The sequence below is a fragment of the Mauremys reevesii genome, linkage group 19 (assembly GCF_016161935.1).
Source record: "Mauremys reevesii isolate NIE-2019 linkage group 19, ASM1616193v1, whole genome shotgun sequence".
NCBI lineage: Eukaryota > Metazoa > Chordata > Testudines > Geoemydidae > Mauremys > Mauremys reevesii.
Window position 1 is genome coordinate 5,978,243 of NC_052641.1, and position 17,168 is coordinate 5,995,410.

Consider the following 17,168-nt stretch of genomic DNA (forward strand, 5'->3'; position numbering starts at 1 on the left):
CTTTCACACCATAAGATGGGAAACTGAGGCAAAGACCACTGACCAACGTACTGTGGGGCACCTGTAATGTTTTCCCAAACTAATATTATGTTTTCTTCTTTTAATAAAAGGTTTCTTTTGTTATGTGCACATTCAGTGCTTGCGACTGGGGAATATTGCATCTTAGAGGTGCCTAGGGGTGAATTTAGTTTCCCCAAATTACTGCATGGGGGTGTGCGATATGTCCTGGGGTACAACCTGGAGTGTGGAATTGCTGTGCCTCCCTAACTCACTAGCTCAAAGTACCTCTCACAGTGCTCTGCGAGGGACGAGCAGCCCCTTCCCGCGGCGCTCTCACAGCCGTTAGCATGTGAAGGCACACCCAAAGTCACATGAAGGCTCTCATAGCCACACATGAACTGTGTACAGGGAGTTACAACTCCGAGTGTTGCAACACATGATCTGTTTTCATTATAATTTGCTCTTCAAACTGTCATCTCTAATAAATGTGTCTGTAGTGCACCAAATTTGCAATATGTGGTGAACTGGCACAGGCTTGTTCCACATTCGTCTAAAGTTTCAGTTGCACCCTAATCTCTCTGGTGCCCCTTGCTCTTGCCTACACAAATCCCAGGTAGTGGTTTCCTATGCTGCTCTCGCTCATTGGGTGTACAGCCCATCTTCCATAAGCACTAAAGAGTTCTCAGATTCCAAGTGCCAGAGCATTTGTAGCCACCCAGCAGAACTGCAGCTGGCACATTAGAAAAGTTCCTGCCCAAAGGAGGTTACACTCCAGACCCATTCTGAACAGTTCAGACCCACAGAGCACACCAGGGGCTGTGCAAGGATCTCACAGAGGTCAATGCTGGGAGTACTGAGCTCTGGGGAGGGATATGAAGGAGGTACAGGTGGTCACGACACATGAGAAGAGGGGAGGACTGTGCCTTGCAGAAGGGCATGGAATGCAACATACATTTTGCATCCCAAGGAAGGAGGAAAGACCTAACTGGATGAATAACCACCTCCAAAAGGGTATTAGGAGTAAACTAAGTTTACAAGGAATGGAAGAAGGGGTTAATCAGCAAAGAAAGCTAAATATTGGAGATCAAAAATTGCCAAAAGTCAAGCTTGCCAAGGAAATTAAAACAAACAGTAAAAGGTTCTTGAGCCCTATAAATAAAAAGAGAGAGTAAGAACAGAAAACGGACCCGCTCTGCAATGAGGATGGGATAGAGAGTAAGGAGAATCTAGGAAGCTAAATGAATACTTCACCTCGGTCATCAGTAAGGATGACAATGTAGAACATGGGCATAAAGACAGGACAGCTGATGGGAATTCGTGTATGGAAATGGAAATTACCACATCTGAGATGGAAACAAAGCTCAAAGAGCTCAATGCGCTCAGGGTGGGGGACCAGATAATCTCTATCCCAGAGTAACAAAAAAATTAGCATGAGCTTGCTAGTGTGGTTGCAAAGATTTTAATACATTTATCAAATTGGGGATGTACTGTATGAATGGACAATAGCAAGCATTTTATTTAAGAATGGGGGGGAAAGAGTGATCTGGACAACTACAGACCTGTTCTCTGTTGTCAATGGTATGTAAGTTTTAAGAATAAATTTGGAAGGAAAGAATTAAAGTGGTAAACACAATAAAGTGCATTTTATCCTATCAGCTATAAGCTGGGGGCTCATCAGAGACAAGTGACAAAGTAGGAAAGAGACCTAGATATGCTGGTGACTCACAGGGTGACGATGAGCCAGCTCTGTAATGCGGCCATAAAAAAGGCAAATGTGATCCTAGAATGCATCAGGCGAGGGGTATTTCCAGTAGAGAAGTGAGCATTAGTGCCATTGTGTAAGGCATTGGTAAAACCTCATCTGGAATATTGTGTGCAAACTGGAATAGGTGCAGAGAAGGCCACTTATTAGGAGGATCAGGGGAATGGAAGTCCTGCCTCACGAGAGGAGACTGGAAGAGTCTGACTTGCAGAATGAAGGCTGACAGGGGATATGATGGCTCTCTAGAAATACATTCCAGGGGGTTAACACCAGGGAGGGAGAAGCGCTATTTATGCTAAAGGACATGTTACCACAAGAACAAATTGGTTTAAACTGACCATGAATAAGGCTGCGAGTTTGTCACGATGGTCACAGAAATCGTGGATTCCGTGACTTTCTGGGACCTCCGTGACTTCCGCAGCAGCCGGTACAGCTGGCCTTGGGGCAGCCTGAGCAGCTCAGGCAGCCCCTGGGCCACACACACTGGCTGCTGCTGGGGCAGTCTTGGGCCACCGCGCTCCCCTCCCGCAGCAGCAGCAGGAGTTTGGGTGTGGGCTCAGGGCTGGGGGTTGGGACATGGGAGAGGGTGAGGGCTCTGGGCAGCGCTTACCTTGGAGGGGCTCCATGGAAGCAGCAACATCCCTCAGCTCCTAGGTGGAGGTGTGGCCAGGGGACTCTCTGCACTGCCTCCACCTGCAGGCACCACCTCTGCAGATCCCACTGGCTGTAGTTCCTGGCCAATGGGAGCTGGCGCTCGGGGCAGAGGCAATGTGCAGAGTTGCCTGGCCACATGCAGAGTTGCCTGGCTGCGCCTCCACCTAGGAGCTGAGGGAGGGAGATATCGCCACTTCTGGGGAGGCACACAGCCAGGTAGGAGACTGCCACCCCTCCCCCCCAGCACCATCCCCTGTTGCATCTGTCTGGGTCAAAGAATTTGGTTTCTGATAACCTCTAAATTAAGGAATGCAAAATTTAAAAGCACCTAAGTCACTCAGGAGGCAAGTCCTATTGACTTTCAATGGGATTTAAGATTTTAAATCACTGAGGTGCTAATTTGACTCAATCAGACTAACAAATAAATTGCTGATGGGGGAGGGGAAAGCGCTAACATAAAAGGTTAATGTATCCATTTTTGTATTAAATTTGAAAGGCCTTTTCTACTCTGGAAAAAAACCCCAACAACATTATTTTTAAAGCCATTATAAAGTTGTGTGATTGTATGAAAATACTAAGAACTGTTTTAATGGACTTTTTTGAAGCACAAATATTTTAAAAGTAGCTTAATGTTCAACATGGCCTGGCCCTGCATGTGGCTAGAACCCTCCATATGGAATAATCACAAGCACATAAGAACAGCCATACTGGGTCAGGCCAATGGTTCATCTAGCCCAGTATCCTGTCTTCCAACGGTGGCTCATGTCAGGTGCCCCAGAGGGAATGAACAGAACAGGTGATTACCTGTGATTATCAAGTTATCCATCCCGTGTTACCCATTCCCAGCTTCTTCAGTCTTTCCTCACATGGCATACATTCCATCCCTCTGATCATCTTTGTCGCTCGCCTCTGGATCCTTTCCAGTTTCTCTGCATCCTTTCTATCCATTCCTAACCAAAACTGGACACAGTACTCCAGCTGACGTCTAATCAGTGCTGAGTAGAGCCGTACTATCACCTCCCGTGACTTGCATTTGTCTTTGTTGAATTTCATTTTGTTGTCTATAGCCCAGTTTGCCAATTTAGCAAGATCCCTCTGAACTTTAGCTCTGTCCTCCAGACTGTTGGCATCTTCCCCCTTTCCCTTCCCCCCCACACCCCGCTTTGTGTCATCTACATACCCTTCTAGCCAGCCCACCACTGCTGCTCTGCAGACACATGCACCAGGAGCAGTGGTGGATGTCTGACATCTATGCTTAGATCACTACAGCTGCAACTCTGCCCTGTAGACCCTTACTACAATGATGGGAGGGTTTTCCACCTCCCTGAAAGGTGACAGCTAGATCGACAGAAGAATTCTTCCATGGATCTTGTGCTGTCTACCCTGGGAGTTCGGTGAACTAGGCTGCTCAGGGGTGTGATTTTTTCACACCCATGAGTGACTTAGCTGCGTTGACCTAACTTTTTAGTGTAGCGACCTGAAGGGTAACCGGCAGCTCCTATCCCAGAGAGAGGGCAGAAGATCACACGGGAACCTGCGGCTAAATGCCCTAGGAGGCAGTACCCCCCATCACCGGTACAGAGCAGTCCCAGGGACCAACCCTCCAGTGCAGCCTCACCCCTGCACAGGAGGCACAACCGGCCGGCCGGCCCCTGCAGAGCTGCCCCAGTGTCCACCCCGAGGTTAAATCTCCGGCAAGTCGCTGTGCCACGGCCGGGCAGGAGGCATCGCTGGGGTGACCCCCAGCCCCGCCGAGCTGCTGCGCTGTTGCTTTAAGAGCGGATCCTGGCGCCCCCCTCCCGCCCCTGGCAGCCGGAAGGGGGATGTGATGCAAAAAAGAAAAGGGGGAAAGGAAAGAACAGAACAAAACTCCCCGGGGAAGTTCGGAACGCGGCGCCGGGACCCCAACTTCGCGCGGCGGGACGCGCTCCAAGGTGAGAGGCGGGCGGGGCCCAGCCAGCCCCCCGGGCAGCTCCGCAAACCGTGTCGGGGCGAGCCCGCCGCTGAGCTCGGCTCCCTGGCGCCGGGGCGCGCTGCCCTGGTGTCCGCTCCGGCGGGCGCGGCGCGGGGCTCGCCTCGGGCTCGGCGGCTCCAGCCCTGCCGGGGGACGGGGACCCGGGCCGCGCACCCCGCCGGCTGGGGCCCCCGGAGCCGGCGGGCAGGAGCGGGAGGCCCCGGGGAAGCGGCGCCCCCTGTTCCGGGCACGGCGCTGCGCGGAGGGGCCCGGCTCGCTGGCGGCGGGACCGGCCCTGCCGGGGGGCCGGCGCTTGAACTCTGCCCTGGGCGGGCTGGGGGAGGGGGAGGGGGTCCGAGCCCCTGGTCCGCCAGGTTCGTGCCTCGCTTCGGAGCCGGCTGCTGTGCGCTGCCTCCCCGCGCGGGGCTGAACGCAGCCGGCGGTGCCAGGAGCTGGGGAGAACCCAGCGCGAGCTCGCCAGGGCTCGTCACTGTGGCCAGGTCCGCGCTACACAACGAGGTGGGACTTGACTTTCCTCGGCAGGCAGCCAGCACAGTTCCTGCGCTGCTGGGGGGTGGGGGTGTGTCTGGGTGGGGTGTGTGTGGGTGTGTGTGGGGGGGGGAGTGGGGGTGTGTGTGTGCAGCCTGCTTGGCTTCTTGTCTCCCCGCTGGGCATCCTCACCAGGAGCACTTGTATTGTCTCCATTGCATTGTCTGTGGCCAGTAACAACAGGGTGAGTAACACAGTTTGCGCTGACCCTGCCTCGACCTAACGAGGTGACAGTGACTCTGGGCATGAGACCCAGTTATGTGGCCGGGAGCCAAATGCAAGTGAAGACACTTCCCCAGCGAGGCTGGCCCAGGCTGTAGTGTGTCAGGCCTGACGCTGCTTTGAAATGTTAAGGGGTTAGGAACATTGCATGATCTGGGGAGTGGGGTGGGGAGGTTAGGGTGTGTGAGAGAAAGAGACTCCGCCCTGCAGGATTAATACAGATTAATTAGGCTAATTTAGTCAGACTAATGTAAAGTTCTCAGTTTACTCTTGGCATGTCAGAGACTTTACGGCTGTCTCCCTGACATCAATACTGGGCAAAATAAAGTGACAGCTGATATGAGCCTGTGGTTCTCAACCTTTCCAGACTACTGTACCCCTTTGAACACTCTGACTGGTCCTGCGGACCCCCAGGTTTCACCTCATCGAAAGTACTTGCTGACAAAATCAGACATCAAAATACAAAAGTGTCACAGTCACACTGTTACTGAAAAACTGGTCACTTTCTCACTTTTCCCATATAATTACAAAATACATTGATTGGAATATAAATATTGTACTTACATTTCAGTGTATATAGAGCAGTATAAACAAGTCAGTGTCTACGAAATTTTAGCTTGTGCTGACTTGGCTAGTGCTTTTTATGTAGGCTGTTGTAAAACTAGGCAAATCCCTGGATGAGTTGATGTACCCCCTGGAAGACCTCTGCGTACCTCTGGTTGAGAACCACTGATATGAGCTATTAAGAGTTAAAAGGTAGAAACACATTGAATGCCAGCCAGCATGGCTTCATAGAAAACAGGTCTTGTCAAACAAACTTGATATCGTTCTTTGACACGATTATGTCTGGTTACGAAAGTTGAGTCTCTGTTGTATGTCTGGATTTCTGTAAGGCTTAGTACCGACTCCATTCTGATTTAAAAATTAGCACTGGACAATATCAATATGGCGCATGTTAAAACCTAGCTAACTGATAGAGCTCTTCACATCCAAATCCCAGGAATGCTGCCTCACCCTCATTGGTTTTGACACTGTATCAGTGGTTGGTATCGGTGGGAGGCATCAATACCAATTTGGGGAGCAAAATTACATGAATGGGGGGGGAGGAGGCAAGATAATTATAGGACGGGGCGGGCAAACTTTTTGGCCTGAGGGCCACATCGGGTTTCCGAAATTGTATGGAGGGCCAGTTAGGGGAGGTTGGGCCTCTGTGCCTCCCCAAACAGCCAGGTGTGGCCCAGCCCCTGCCCCCAATCTGACATCTCCTGCTTTTCGCCCCCTGATGGCCCTCCCGGAACCCCTGCCCCATTCACCCCCCTGACTACCCCCACCCCTGACTGCCCCCTGCTGCCCCATCCAACCCCTCCTCTCATTCCTGACTGCCTCCCCCCCCCCCCACGGACACCTTCCCTATCCAACCACCCCTTCTCCCTGACTACCTCTGGAAACCCTGCCCCTGACTGCCCCCCCCACTGCCCCATCCATCCCCCCTCCTTACTGACTGCCCCCCCGGGTCCCCTGTCCCCATTCAACCCCCCTGTTCCCCGCCCTCTGACTGCCCCAGCCCCTATCCACATCCCCGTCCCCTGACCACCACCACCCTGAACTCCCCTGCCCTCTATCCAACCCTCCCTGCCCCCTTACAGAGCACCAGGACAGGCAGCCGCACCGCCCAGCTGGAGCCAGTCACGCCACCGTGCAGCACAGAGCACTGGGTCAGGCCATGGCTCTGCAGCTGCGCTGACCAGCAAGAGCTCGCAGCGCCACCACCCAGAGCATTGCGCCGTTGGCACAGTGAGCTGAGGCTGTGAGGGAGGGGGAACAGCAGGGGAGGGCCTGGGGGCTAGTTTCCCGGGCCAGGAACTCAGGGGCTGGGCAGGAGGGCCCTGCGGGCCAGATGTGGGCCATGGGCTGTAGTTTTCGTGTGTGTGTGTGTGTACACCCTTGTTATAGGTATATAGTCCCGTGTTTTGGGGTGACAGGACAGAACTGGAGGAGAGTGGGAGAGAAGGGAAGGATTTGGAATGGAAAATGGAGAGAAATGAAAGCTCTTCTCATCCCCTCCTCTCCTGGATGCTAATGTCCCCTCCCCTCTTGTTCTCCTTCATTCTGACACCCCGTCCCTCTCTCTCCTGGATCTCTGTACCCTCTACTTTCTTTCCTGAATCCTAACACACACTCCCTAATTGGCCTCCTAGATCCCAATGGCCCCCCCTTGCTCTCTCAGATCCTGGCATTCCCCCACCCCATTTGCTCTCCTGGATCCTGAGACACTCTCACTCTCTCCCCCTCCTTCTCCTTCTCCTCCCCACCCCTTCACTGAGGTCTGCTTGCAGTATTGTAGCACTAGATACTCAATCCTGTGTCACTGTGATGGGGCTTAACCTCCATCACCTGCAAAGCAAGGGAAAGAACCTAGTTAGTTAGGGGAGAGGTGCAGGAGGGAGGAGCTGTGGAGAATTCCTAGACTCGGACAGTCTAGTAGTCGGGACTGGCTGTGGCCAGAAAGCAGAGCTGCCCGAGCAGGGCTGACTCCTGGGATGGGGCCCCGTAAAGCGGTGAGAAGCCCTGACCTGAGCTAGGCTCTGGGAGGACCAGGGAGGGAGAAATCTGCAAGGGGCAGAAAGGCAGCATAGGTGGTACTTAGGGGGTCAGTACCCTGACAAGGGAAGAACTGAAGTCAAGTGCAGGAGGGGCAAAGACCCCTTATAGTTGAGCCCAGGAGGGGTGAAGGACCATTGGTAGAGCTGAACCCTGGCCGGGGACTGAACTGTTGTGTGGCTTGGCCAGAGGGCTGAGATACAGAAGACCCAGTGAGTGCAGAGAAGAGAGCCTCTGGGACGGGTAGTCGCAGCTGAGAAAGCGGCCACCGGAAGGGGTGTGAGAGGCAAAGTTCCCTGCAGCGCCAGGTCCAGGCAGGAGAGGACACTTCACAGCAGTACCCCCCACAGAGGAACATTGTGTGTGTGTGTGTGTGTGTGTGTGTGTGTGTGTCAGCCCCCATGGGGGATGGGGAGGGAGTGTCACGCTTCCAGCTCTGCCCCAACCCCAGCCCTGCCCTCCCCTCATTCCCGCTCTGCCTCTAGCTCCAGCTCCTCTCCCAGCTCCACCTTCAGCCCCAGCTCTGCTGCTGAGGAAGCCTTGGCTATGCAGTAATGGGGGGCGTAGACAGATTCTGTTACTGGTAAGGGGTAGGGTGACCAGATGTTCTGATTTTATAGGGACAGTCCCGATTTTTGGGTCTTTTTCTTATATAGGCTCCTAGTACCCCCCACCCCCTATCTGGACTTGTCACACTTGCTGTCTCGTCACCCTAGTAAGGGGGGAGGTGTGACTGGAAAAGCTTGAGCACCACTGCTTTAGAGGTAAGGACGCGGGCGTACAGGTTGCAGTTAGGAGTCTGGGCCATGCTGTTAACGTTTCAGTGTGATTATGTAATGGACGCAGATCTTCACCTGATGGGTACCATAGTTGCTAGGCACTGAGGCACGTTAGTGCTGCTGCCAGGCCAGTGCAGCTCTGTTGTGAGTCACGCACTAGCAGAACTACAGAGTGATTTCTGGACAGGGACATGCAGCTGAGGGTGGCTGGCTTAACCTGCGTGGCTCGGAGAGCAGAATGCTGCTGGTGCCTTGAGCGTGCGCAGCTATGTCACTAATCCACGGCAGCCGACAGGTGGGGAGACGTGGGCTCATTGAGTCCTCCTCAAGAACCACGTTTTCTGGCTCAGACTCTCTCTGCCTCTGTGTTTGTACAGCATAAAACAGGACCCTGACCACCATTGGGATCTTGGGTGCTACCAGGATATAAACCATTAATGATCATAATTAGCAGCATGCAAAGAGTTCTGTCTGTGGCTGCTCCTGTGTATGAGAGTCACCAGAGACCGTGGAAATAGCCCCAGGTACAAGATAGAAAGGCAAGATATTGGGATAGTCAACCACTGGCTCGCATATTCCTCAGCAATCTGCACCTAAAATCTCCAGCAAGGCCACTGAATTCTCTGACATCCTGGTGTAGGAGGCTGGAGATTTTTATGGCTGCTCTGTTAATTAATTAGAAATCTCCATGGTTTCATTTAAAATATGAAAATAAATGGTACACGCAGTACAGCAGTAGCGGTATTAGTTGTTTTGCTGTTGCATTCCAGTTATTTGATTGAGGTGTCTGGAGCAGTTCATGTGGCTCAGAGCTAGAGGTTCAGGCTTTCCTTGCCGACTCAGGAAGTCAGCACCATGTATAGCGGTGACCTGTCCATGTTTTCAAGGTTTTCTTCACAACCATGAGAGTGAGAAACTGCAGCTGGTTGGAATTTTTAGTTCAAAACTTTTTTTTTTTTAAACAAAAAAGCCTCTTTTTCTAAAGTGAAAACTTCCACCAAAAACTTTTGCTTATTACATTTTTTTTCCATTTTTTTTGTTGAAACTCAATTTCAAATTTTCATTTGTCTTCCCCTTTCACCTCTTCTTTTTTCCCCTGTATTTTTTTTTTCCACTGAAAGAATGATGATCAGAGTTTGGGTTTTTCTTTCACTTTTTCTTTTCTTCGTGTTTCTTTTTGCCACTGTGTGTCTTCCAACATGGCTCTAAGTTTGGAAGAATTACTGAGTTGTAAAAGGTAAAATGAGCGGTGAATCTACCTCCTGATCATTTTTCTAAAGTTGAGATGTTTAGAAAGCCACAAAGTGGCCAAAGGAAAAAAGAAAAAAAGAAAAGTGAAAAAGAGAATGGAATCCTGGATGTCATTATTTTTAGTGCTCTCAGTGGCAAAAGGGAAAAATTGGAAATGTTGAATTTTTTCAAAAACCTCTCAGAAAACTTCAAAACAATAATAATAATAAAATGCTTCCCTTCCAGATCATGTGAAAAAGTAACAACTTGGGACATTTAACTTTTTTTTATGGCTTGTTTGTTTTTTCACTTTGTGACCCCCCCACCCCACCCCCTTGCTAGAAACATTCTCTATAAAAGGAAGGTTGATTTGAGAGCCGAATGCTGCAGGAGATTCCCCCGATCAGAGAATCGCTGGGGGCATGACTGCATGCACTGGAGTCAGAAAGGTTTCTTTGCTCCTCCTCTTGTTGTCTACTACTCCTGCCCTCCCTTCGTAATTTCATAGATGACAAAGACAGAAAAGACCATTATGATGATATAATCTGACCTCCTGTGTAGCACAGGCCCAGAGAACTGCCCCAAAATAATTCCTAGAGCAGGTCTGTTAGGAAAACATCCCATCTTTTTTAAAAAAATTTGCCAGTGATGAGAGAATCCACCACGACCGGTGGTGAATTGTTCCACTGGTTAATTACCCCCAGTGTTTACAAATTTGCACCTTCTTTCCAATCTGAATTTTCTAGCTTCAGCTTCCAGACATTGGAACTTGTTATACCTTTGTCTGCAGGAATGAAGAGCCCATTATAAAATATTTGTTCCCCAGGTACTGAGAGACTGATTAAGTCCCCCCCTTAACTGTTCCTTTGTCAGTCTCAAAGAGCTTGTTGGGGTGCCCACTCCACACAAGATTTGAGGGGTTAAGGAGGTGGCCAGGTGGGCTGATCAACTGCCCAGGTTGTACCTGGAGGAGGAGCCAGGAGCAGGGATTGATTAAATGAGGCTCAGCTTGATGGGAACAGGAGGGGCCTGTATAAAGCCCAGGAGCTGAGAGCAGAAGGGGGCTGCAGGGAAGGGGGCTGCAGTCATCTCCTGGGAGCAGGGAGGTGTGTTTGGGACTATAGAGGGTAGCCCATAGTTAGGAGGGAGTTGGGAGGTTGGCAAACCCAGAAAGGGAGGAAGCCGGAAAGGCAAGAGAAGGCTCAGGGGAAAAGTAGCAAGGAATAGGAGTGCAGACCTTGGCTGCTGACTAGAGCTGAGTAGAGAGTGGACCCAGGTTCCCCTACCAGCTAGTGAGGCAATGGCAGTGAATGGGAAGATGCCTGAGCCCATTTGTCAGGAGAGATTTTGGTACCCCGGAAGGGGGATGCACGGATAGTGACCTGGCCGGCGTGCCAAGTCATGAAGAAGAGACCTCAGCACCTGGGGCAAGAGAGGGAGAGTGGCAACAGAGTGTACAATAAGCAGTAGAAGCGGATCCTGGACCTGGAAGGAACTTAATCCCCAGAGCAGCCAGAGGGGGACCCCTAGTGGTGAGGGGACCCTGTGAGAGAGCTCGATTACTACATGGCATGTTTTCTGATCCTTGGATAATTCGTGTGGCTCTTCTCTGAACCCTCTCCAGTTTTTCAGCCTTTTTCTTGACTTGTGGACACCAGAACTGGACACAGGATTTCAGCAATGGTCACACCAGTACCAAATATATAGGTAACATAACCTCTCTACTGCTTCTTGAGATCCCCTTTTTGTACATCCAAGGATCACATTAGTCCTTTAGGTCACAGCGTCACACTGGGAGCTCATGTACAGTTGATTATTCAGAGTCACTGGTTCCCAGGAAAAAGTCTCTTATCCTGCAAGTATGGCCTGCATTCTTTACATTTCCTTCTTGGGGATCTGAGTTTGTTCTGTACTATTTGTCATGGCCTTGTGAATTTCCCAGTTGCTGTTTATTTTCTGCCAGCCTTAGTGCTCCTCAATCCCCAGGTGGCTTGTACTGTGTCTGGTGTTACAGCCAGTGTATAGTTATCTCTGCCAGCTGAAATGTGAAGAACAGCAAGATCAGGCTTGTTGCATCAGCAGGTGGGGTTATAAGGAATTCTCCAGGACTTCCCATCTTTGCAGAAGGGTTTTGTTTTCCTTGCTGGAGCTGCTCCTGTTCTGCTTAACAGCTCCACAGGCTAAAACTCTGACTGTAAGAGGGAGGAAAACATTCGCCTCTACTTAGCAGCTGTTATTGGTGTTGCGGAAAGTGTCCCTTTTACCCTGCAGTCCCCATGAATACCCACCTTCAAGCAGGAACATGCTCTCCAAAGTCTCTTGAAGGAATGCCAGAAGATAGTAACTCAGGAATCTATAAAATCACTTCACAGATCACAGCAGATAAGTCACTCCTGCAGGGAAGTCTGTTTCAAAACCATGTATGAACTTGGAGGCAGAGAAGGTTTTCAGAGGTCAGACTTCTCAGCTCATATAGCATATCCTCTTTTAAACTTAACAGGTACACCACAAAGAATAACCAGAAATAACTGAAATAACCAGTTAGGACAGAAATAACAAATGTGAGAATGAACTAATTGTTATTAATATGTACATGTATGTCATCCATACGTACAAACCTACCAGCCGATGGAGTAAGTGGACCCTGACATTTTGTGGGTTGGACGTAGGAGGGCTCAAGCATTCAAGCTCTATAAAAGGGGTGACCCACGATGTCAAGGAAGCTTCTTTGTTCTTAGTTCTTTGTTTATTATCCTTTTGTTTATTAGTCTGTTAGTACTTAAACTAACAATTAAGTCAGTTAAGTAAAACTCTAAGCCCTGGCCTACACTACAGGGTTAGGTCAAATTTAGCTGTGCTAGGTCTGTTACCCAGGGTTCTTTCATAGAATCATAGGGTTGGAAGGGACCTCAGGAGGTATCTAGTCCAACCCCCTGCTTAAAGCAGGACCAATCCCCAGACAGATTTTTACCCCAGTTCCCTAAATGGCCCCCTCTATGGATTGAACTCATAACCCTGGGTTTAGCAGGCCAATGCTCAAACCATTGAGCTATCCCTCCCCACAACCCAAAGCTCTTGGTAACTTTACTCTGTGCGAGGAGGTGTCAGGAAATAAATCAGGGGAGACATGGCTGTCCGACCGATAGATGGCTGGCACAAACAGGACAACACAAGAGTGCTTTCACTTAAAGCTAAACTTTACTTAGTCTCAAGCACTTACACACGTCTGCAACAAGATTAGTAAAACACCCCCAACCCTTGATAATTACCAAAGCTGCGTGTGGCTCTCGAGTGACAGAGTGGCAGGCTTCCGGTGGCCAAATCTTCCGTCTGCTGGTGGGGACCCCAAGATATATCCAGAGGGAGAGTCCAAAAGAGTCCCCAAACGAGTCCAACTATCTCAAGCTTTTCCCCCTTATTTATACATTAGTAATAGAATGACATGTCCCTTAAAGAAACCTTGTTAAGTGAGCAGTTTCAGGCAAGAGGTTCCTTCTGATTACTGATTAGCCAGGTGTGGGTTTTCCAGAGTCTGCAGCTCTGAGACCCCAATAGACATACATGCATATTAAAAGAGCAGGAATCAGCAACTTCAACACAATTCTTATCAGGAAGGATGCAGGGTCAAGCTGCCCTTTCCGTGGCACCCAAAACCCCCTCCCCTCCTGCCTTGGTCAAACTGAGATTGCTGAATGACCAATTTACAGCTTGCTGACTAGGTGGCTTTTTAACAATAAGCCATAGTGGTTCTAGGCACTTTACTAGTTTGCCAAAGTCTCCCTGCACAGGTCGATTTTATAATGAATGCGTCTACACAAGCAACCCCGTTCCGTCGACCTAAAGGGCTCTTAAAATCGACTTCTGTACTCCTCCCCGGCGAGGGGAATAGTGCTAAAATTGACCTTGCTGGGTCGAATGTGGGGTAGTGCGGACGCAAATCAACGCTATTGGCCTCTGGGAGCTATCTCAGAGTGCTCCATTGTGACCGCTCTGGACAGCACTTTGAACTCCGATGCACTAGCCAGGTACACAGGAAAAGCCTCGGGAACTTTTGAATTACATTTCCTGTTTGGTCAGCGTGGCGAGCTCAGCAGCACAGGTGACCATGCAGTCCCCCCAGAATCGTAGAGCATAGAATGTTTCTACGCTCCCCCTATCATCTCCGTCCCTGAGGTTATTGCAGATTAGAAGGTGAAAAAAACCACTCGCGATGACATGTTTTCTGAGCTCATGCAGTCCTCCCACACTGATAGGGCACAGCTTAATGCATGGAGGCATTCAGTGGCAGAGGCCAGGAAAGAATTAAGTGAGCGCGAAGAGTGAAGGCAGGATGCGATGCTGAGGATAATGGGGGAGCAAATGGACACGATGAGAAGTGTCTTTTGGAGCTGCAGGAAAGCCAACAAGAGCACAGACCCCTGCTGCATCCCCTGTGTAACTGCCTACCCTCCTCCCCATGTTCCATAGCCTCCTCACCCAGACGCCCAAGAATGTGTGGGTGGGGAGGCTCCAGGCCCCCAGCCACTCCACTCCAGAGGATGGCCCAAGCAACAGAGGCTGTCATTCAAACAGTTTGATTTTTACTGTGGCTACAATAAGCAATGTGGCCTTGTCCTTCCCTCCTCCCCCACCCCACCCAGGCTACCTTGTCCGTTATCTCATTTTTTTTTAATTAATAAAGAAAGAATGCATGGTTTCAAAACAATAGTTACTTTATTTTGAAGGGAGGAGGGTGGTTGGCTTACAGGGAATTAAAATCAACAAAGGGGGCGGGTTTGCATCAAGGAGATACACACACACAACTGTCACACCATAGCCTGGCCAGTCATGAAACTGGTTTTCAAAGCCTCTCTGATGCGCAGCGTGCCTGGCTGTGCTCTTCTAATCGCCCTGGTATCTGGCTGCTCAAAATCGGACGCCAGGTGATTTGCCACTACTTCCCCCCCGCCATAAACGTCTCCCCCTTATTCTCACAGATAAGTGAGCACACAGCAAGCAGCAATTACAATGGGAATGTTAAAGCAGCACAGAGTCCTGGGGCACCTTATAGCCTAACAGACGTATTGGAGCACGAGCTTTCGTGGGTGAATCCCCACTGCATCGGATGCATCCAATACGTCTGTTAGTCTATAAGGTGCCACAGGACTCTGTGCTGCTTTTACAGATCCAGACTAACGCAGCGACCCCTCTGATACTTTAATGGGGATGTTGGTTGTGCTGAGGTCTGACCAACAGCGCCAGTGAGCTTTTAAACGTCCAAAGGCACGTTCTACCACCATTCTGCACTTGGTTATGCCTGCCGTGGTATGGCGTCTGCACGGGTAACCCAGGAAAAAAGGTGCGGAACGATTGTCTGCCGTTGCTTTCACGGGGGGAGGGGTGACTGACAACGTGTACCCAAAACAACCCGCAACAATGTTTTTGCCCCATCAGGCATTGGGAGCTTAACTCAAAATCCCAACCGCTCCGTAAGTTGATGCTAGCCACAGTAGTGAGGACGCACTCCTCCCAGTTAATGCGCTTAGTGTGGACATACGCAATTGACTGTATAAAATCAATGTCTAAACATCGACTTCTATAAAATCGACCTAATTTCGTAGTGCAGACGTACCCCAAGTTAGTTTCTTTAGTCTCCTATAGCTCTTAGCTCGTTTGCTTCTCCTAAGCTCTGCACCTCCCACTCATTCCAAGATTATCAATAGCAAACCATCAGCGACAACTGCAAACAAATTAAACCACTTGGATGTCAAAAAGGAACATTACAACAGGCAGAGAAGCTCCCTGCCTGTGAATAAAGGCAAAAAACTGGTTCAGTGTAACAAAGGGTGCAGAAAGGCACCCAGTATTCTTTTGCTGAGGAGACTTCTTGGGAAGCAGGGTTGTTCTCATGAAAAGTTGGACCCTGGTTCCTGTGAAGCCAGCCACTTCTGCAGCAGGCTGAACTCTGGGGAACAGGAGCTTTATTAGAGAAGAAAATTGACTATTAATCAAGTGTAGATCTACGTTTGCATTTTATAATTTTGTGTTGTAGCCGCTTGTTTCCACCACTCTCTCTTGTTTCTTGTCAGCGCTCTATTCTTTCTTAATAAACCCAAGGTGGTGTATTTATAAGTGCTCACACGGGCTGTGTGTGATACAGGAGCAGTGATTTAAGGTAAAACTGGTAACCAGGGCACACTGCTCCTCTGGGGGCAGAGGAGCTGAGATTTCTGGGAGTAGCCAGTATCGGGGGTTGGCTATCACAGGAGAACACTTCAAAGGGACTCGGGGACTGGGGTGCACCTGTTGTTAACCTGCAGAGCAAAGTTAGGCCTGGCAGAGCCCAGAAGAGAGTGCTTGAGTGGTTGACAGGCTAGTGGGGTCTGGGAGCTTCACCCCTTCACCACAAGCAAGGCTTCCTCTCACTAGAGGCAGGGGGTAACAAGGTGACTCAGTCCTGGGTACCCTGAGAACTACTACAGTAGCCCTTTATGTTGCTCCGTGATGGGGAGAGCTGCTTAATACCATCACCCCAAAGCCTGGCCTGAGTTTTAGAGAGGCCCTGGCCCTACCAGGCAGCTCCCTGAAGACAGGTGAGATTCTGTGGTCTGCATTGTGCAGGAGGTCAGACTAGATGACCATAATGGTCCCTTCTGACCTTAAGTCTATGAATCTATGAAAGTAGTCTGCTCCGGGAGCATGGTGGGAGGGCTTCCCCAAAATACAACCCCAGGGAGGCTGGAAGTCAGGGCACAGAACTTCAGGTATTTGGGTGGAGTCCTCCATGTGCTGGAGCAGCTTGGAGAATCACATTGTTATAGCTGGAGAACAGTGAGCAGTCAATTACCCAATCAGATTCCAGCCCTTCTGTGGTTCCCCCATCACAATATTGGCTCTTGTCATGTATCTGTGACCAGTTCTTTGTGTGGAACAAAGGCAAAGGGATGAAACATGAACCCCCTCACCCCCAAGTGAACCTCCTTTCTGCTCCTCTGCTAGAGGCAAAACGTACTGACCACACACCCACCACAGCCCATATCACAACCTCAACTCTGCTTGGCGGGGGAAGGCTGTGGGCCTGGCACGTCCATGAAGGCAGAGTTAAGGTTTCGATGTATAGTTTGGTGTATGGTAGTTGTGCTATTCACACATAATTCACAGGTGAGGGGAGATGGGGGCTGGGCAAGATGGGTTATGGATAGTAGTCTAGAAGACATCTGTTAGTAGCTCAGTGGAGAGAGTTCCCAACTAAGTCAGGAAAGCTGGGTTCTGTTCTTGCCTCTGCTACTGATTCCCTTTTTGACCTTGGGTCCGTTCCTTCCCCTGGGCCTTTTCTCTACTCATAAAATAGAGATAATGAAACTAAGACCCCTTTTTAAAGTGCTTTGAAGCTGCAGATGAAAAGCCCTATAGAGGGTGAAGTAGCAGCAGTCAGATG

At 50.1% G+C, this 17,168-nt stretch overlaps 1 protein-coding gene across 2 annotated transcripts in view; it reads left to right on the forward strand.

Moving 5' to 3' along the window:
* Positions 1-4,264: 4,264 nt before the first annotated feature.
* The window catches only part of LOC120386920 (discoidin domain-containing receptor 2-like), a 146,001-nt gene continuing 133,097 nt past the window's right edge, over positions 4,265-17,168 (forward strand). Inside the window, exon 1 of one of the 2 annotated variants that reach the window (XM_039506965.1) lies at positions 4,265-4,350. The gene's annotated coding sequence lies outside the window, so the exon portion shown is untranslated. The remainder of the gene's footprint in view (positions 4,351-17,168) is intronic. The other variant, XM_039506964.1, reaches the window with a different exon arrangement.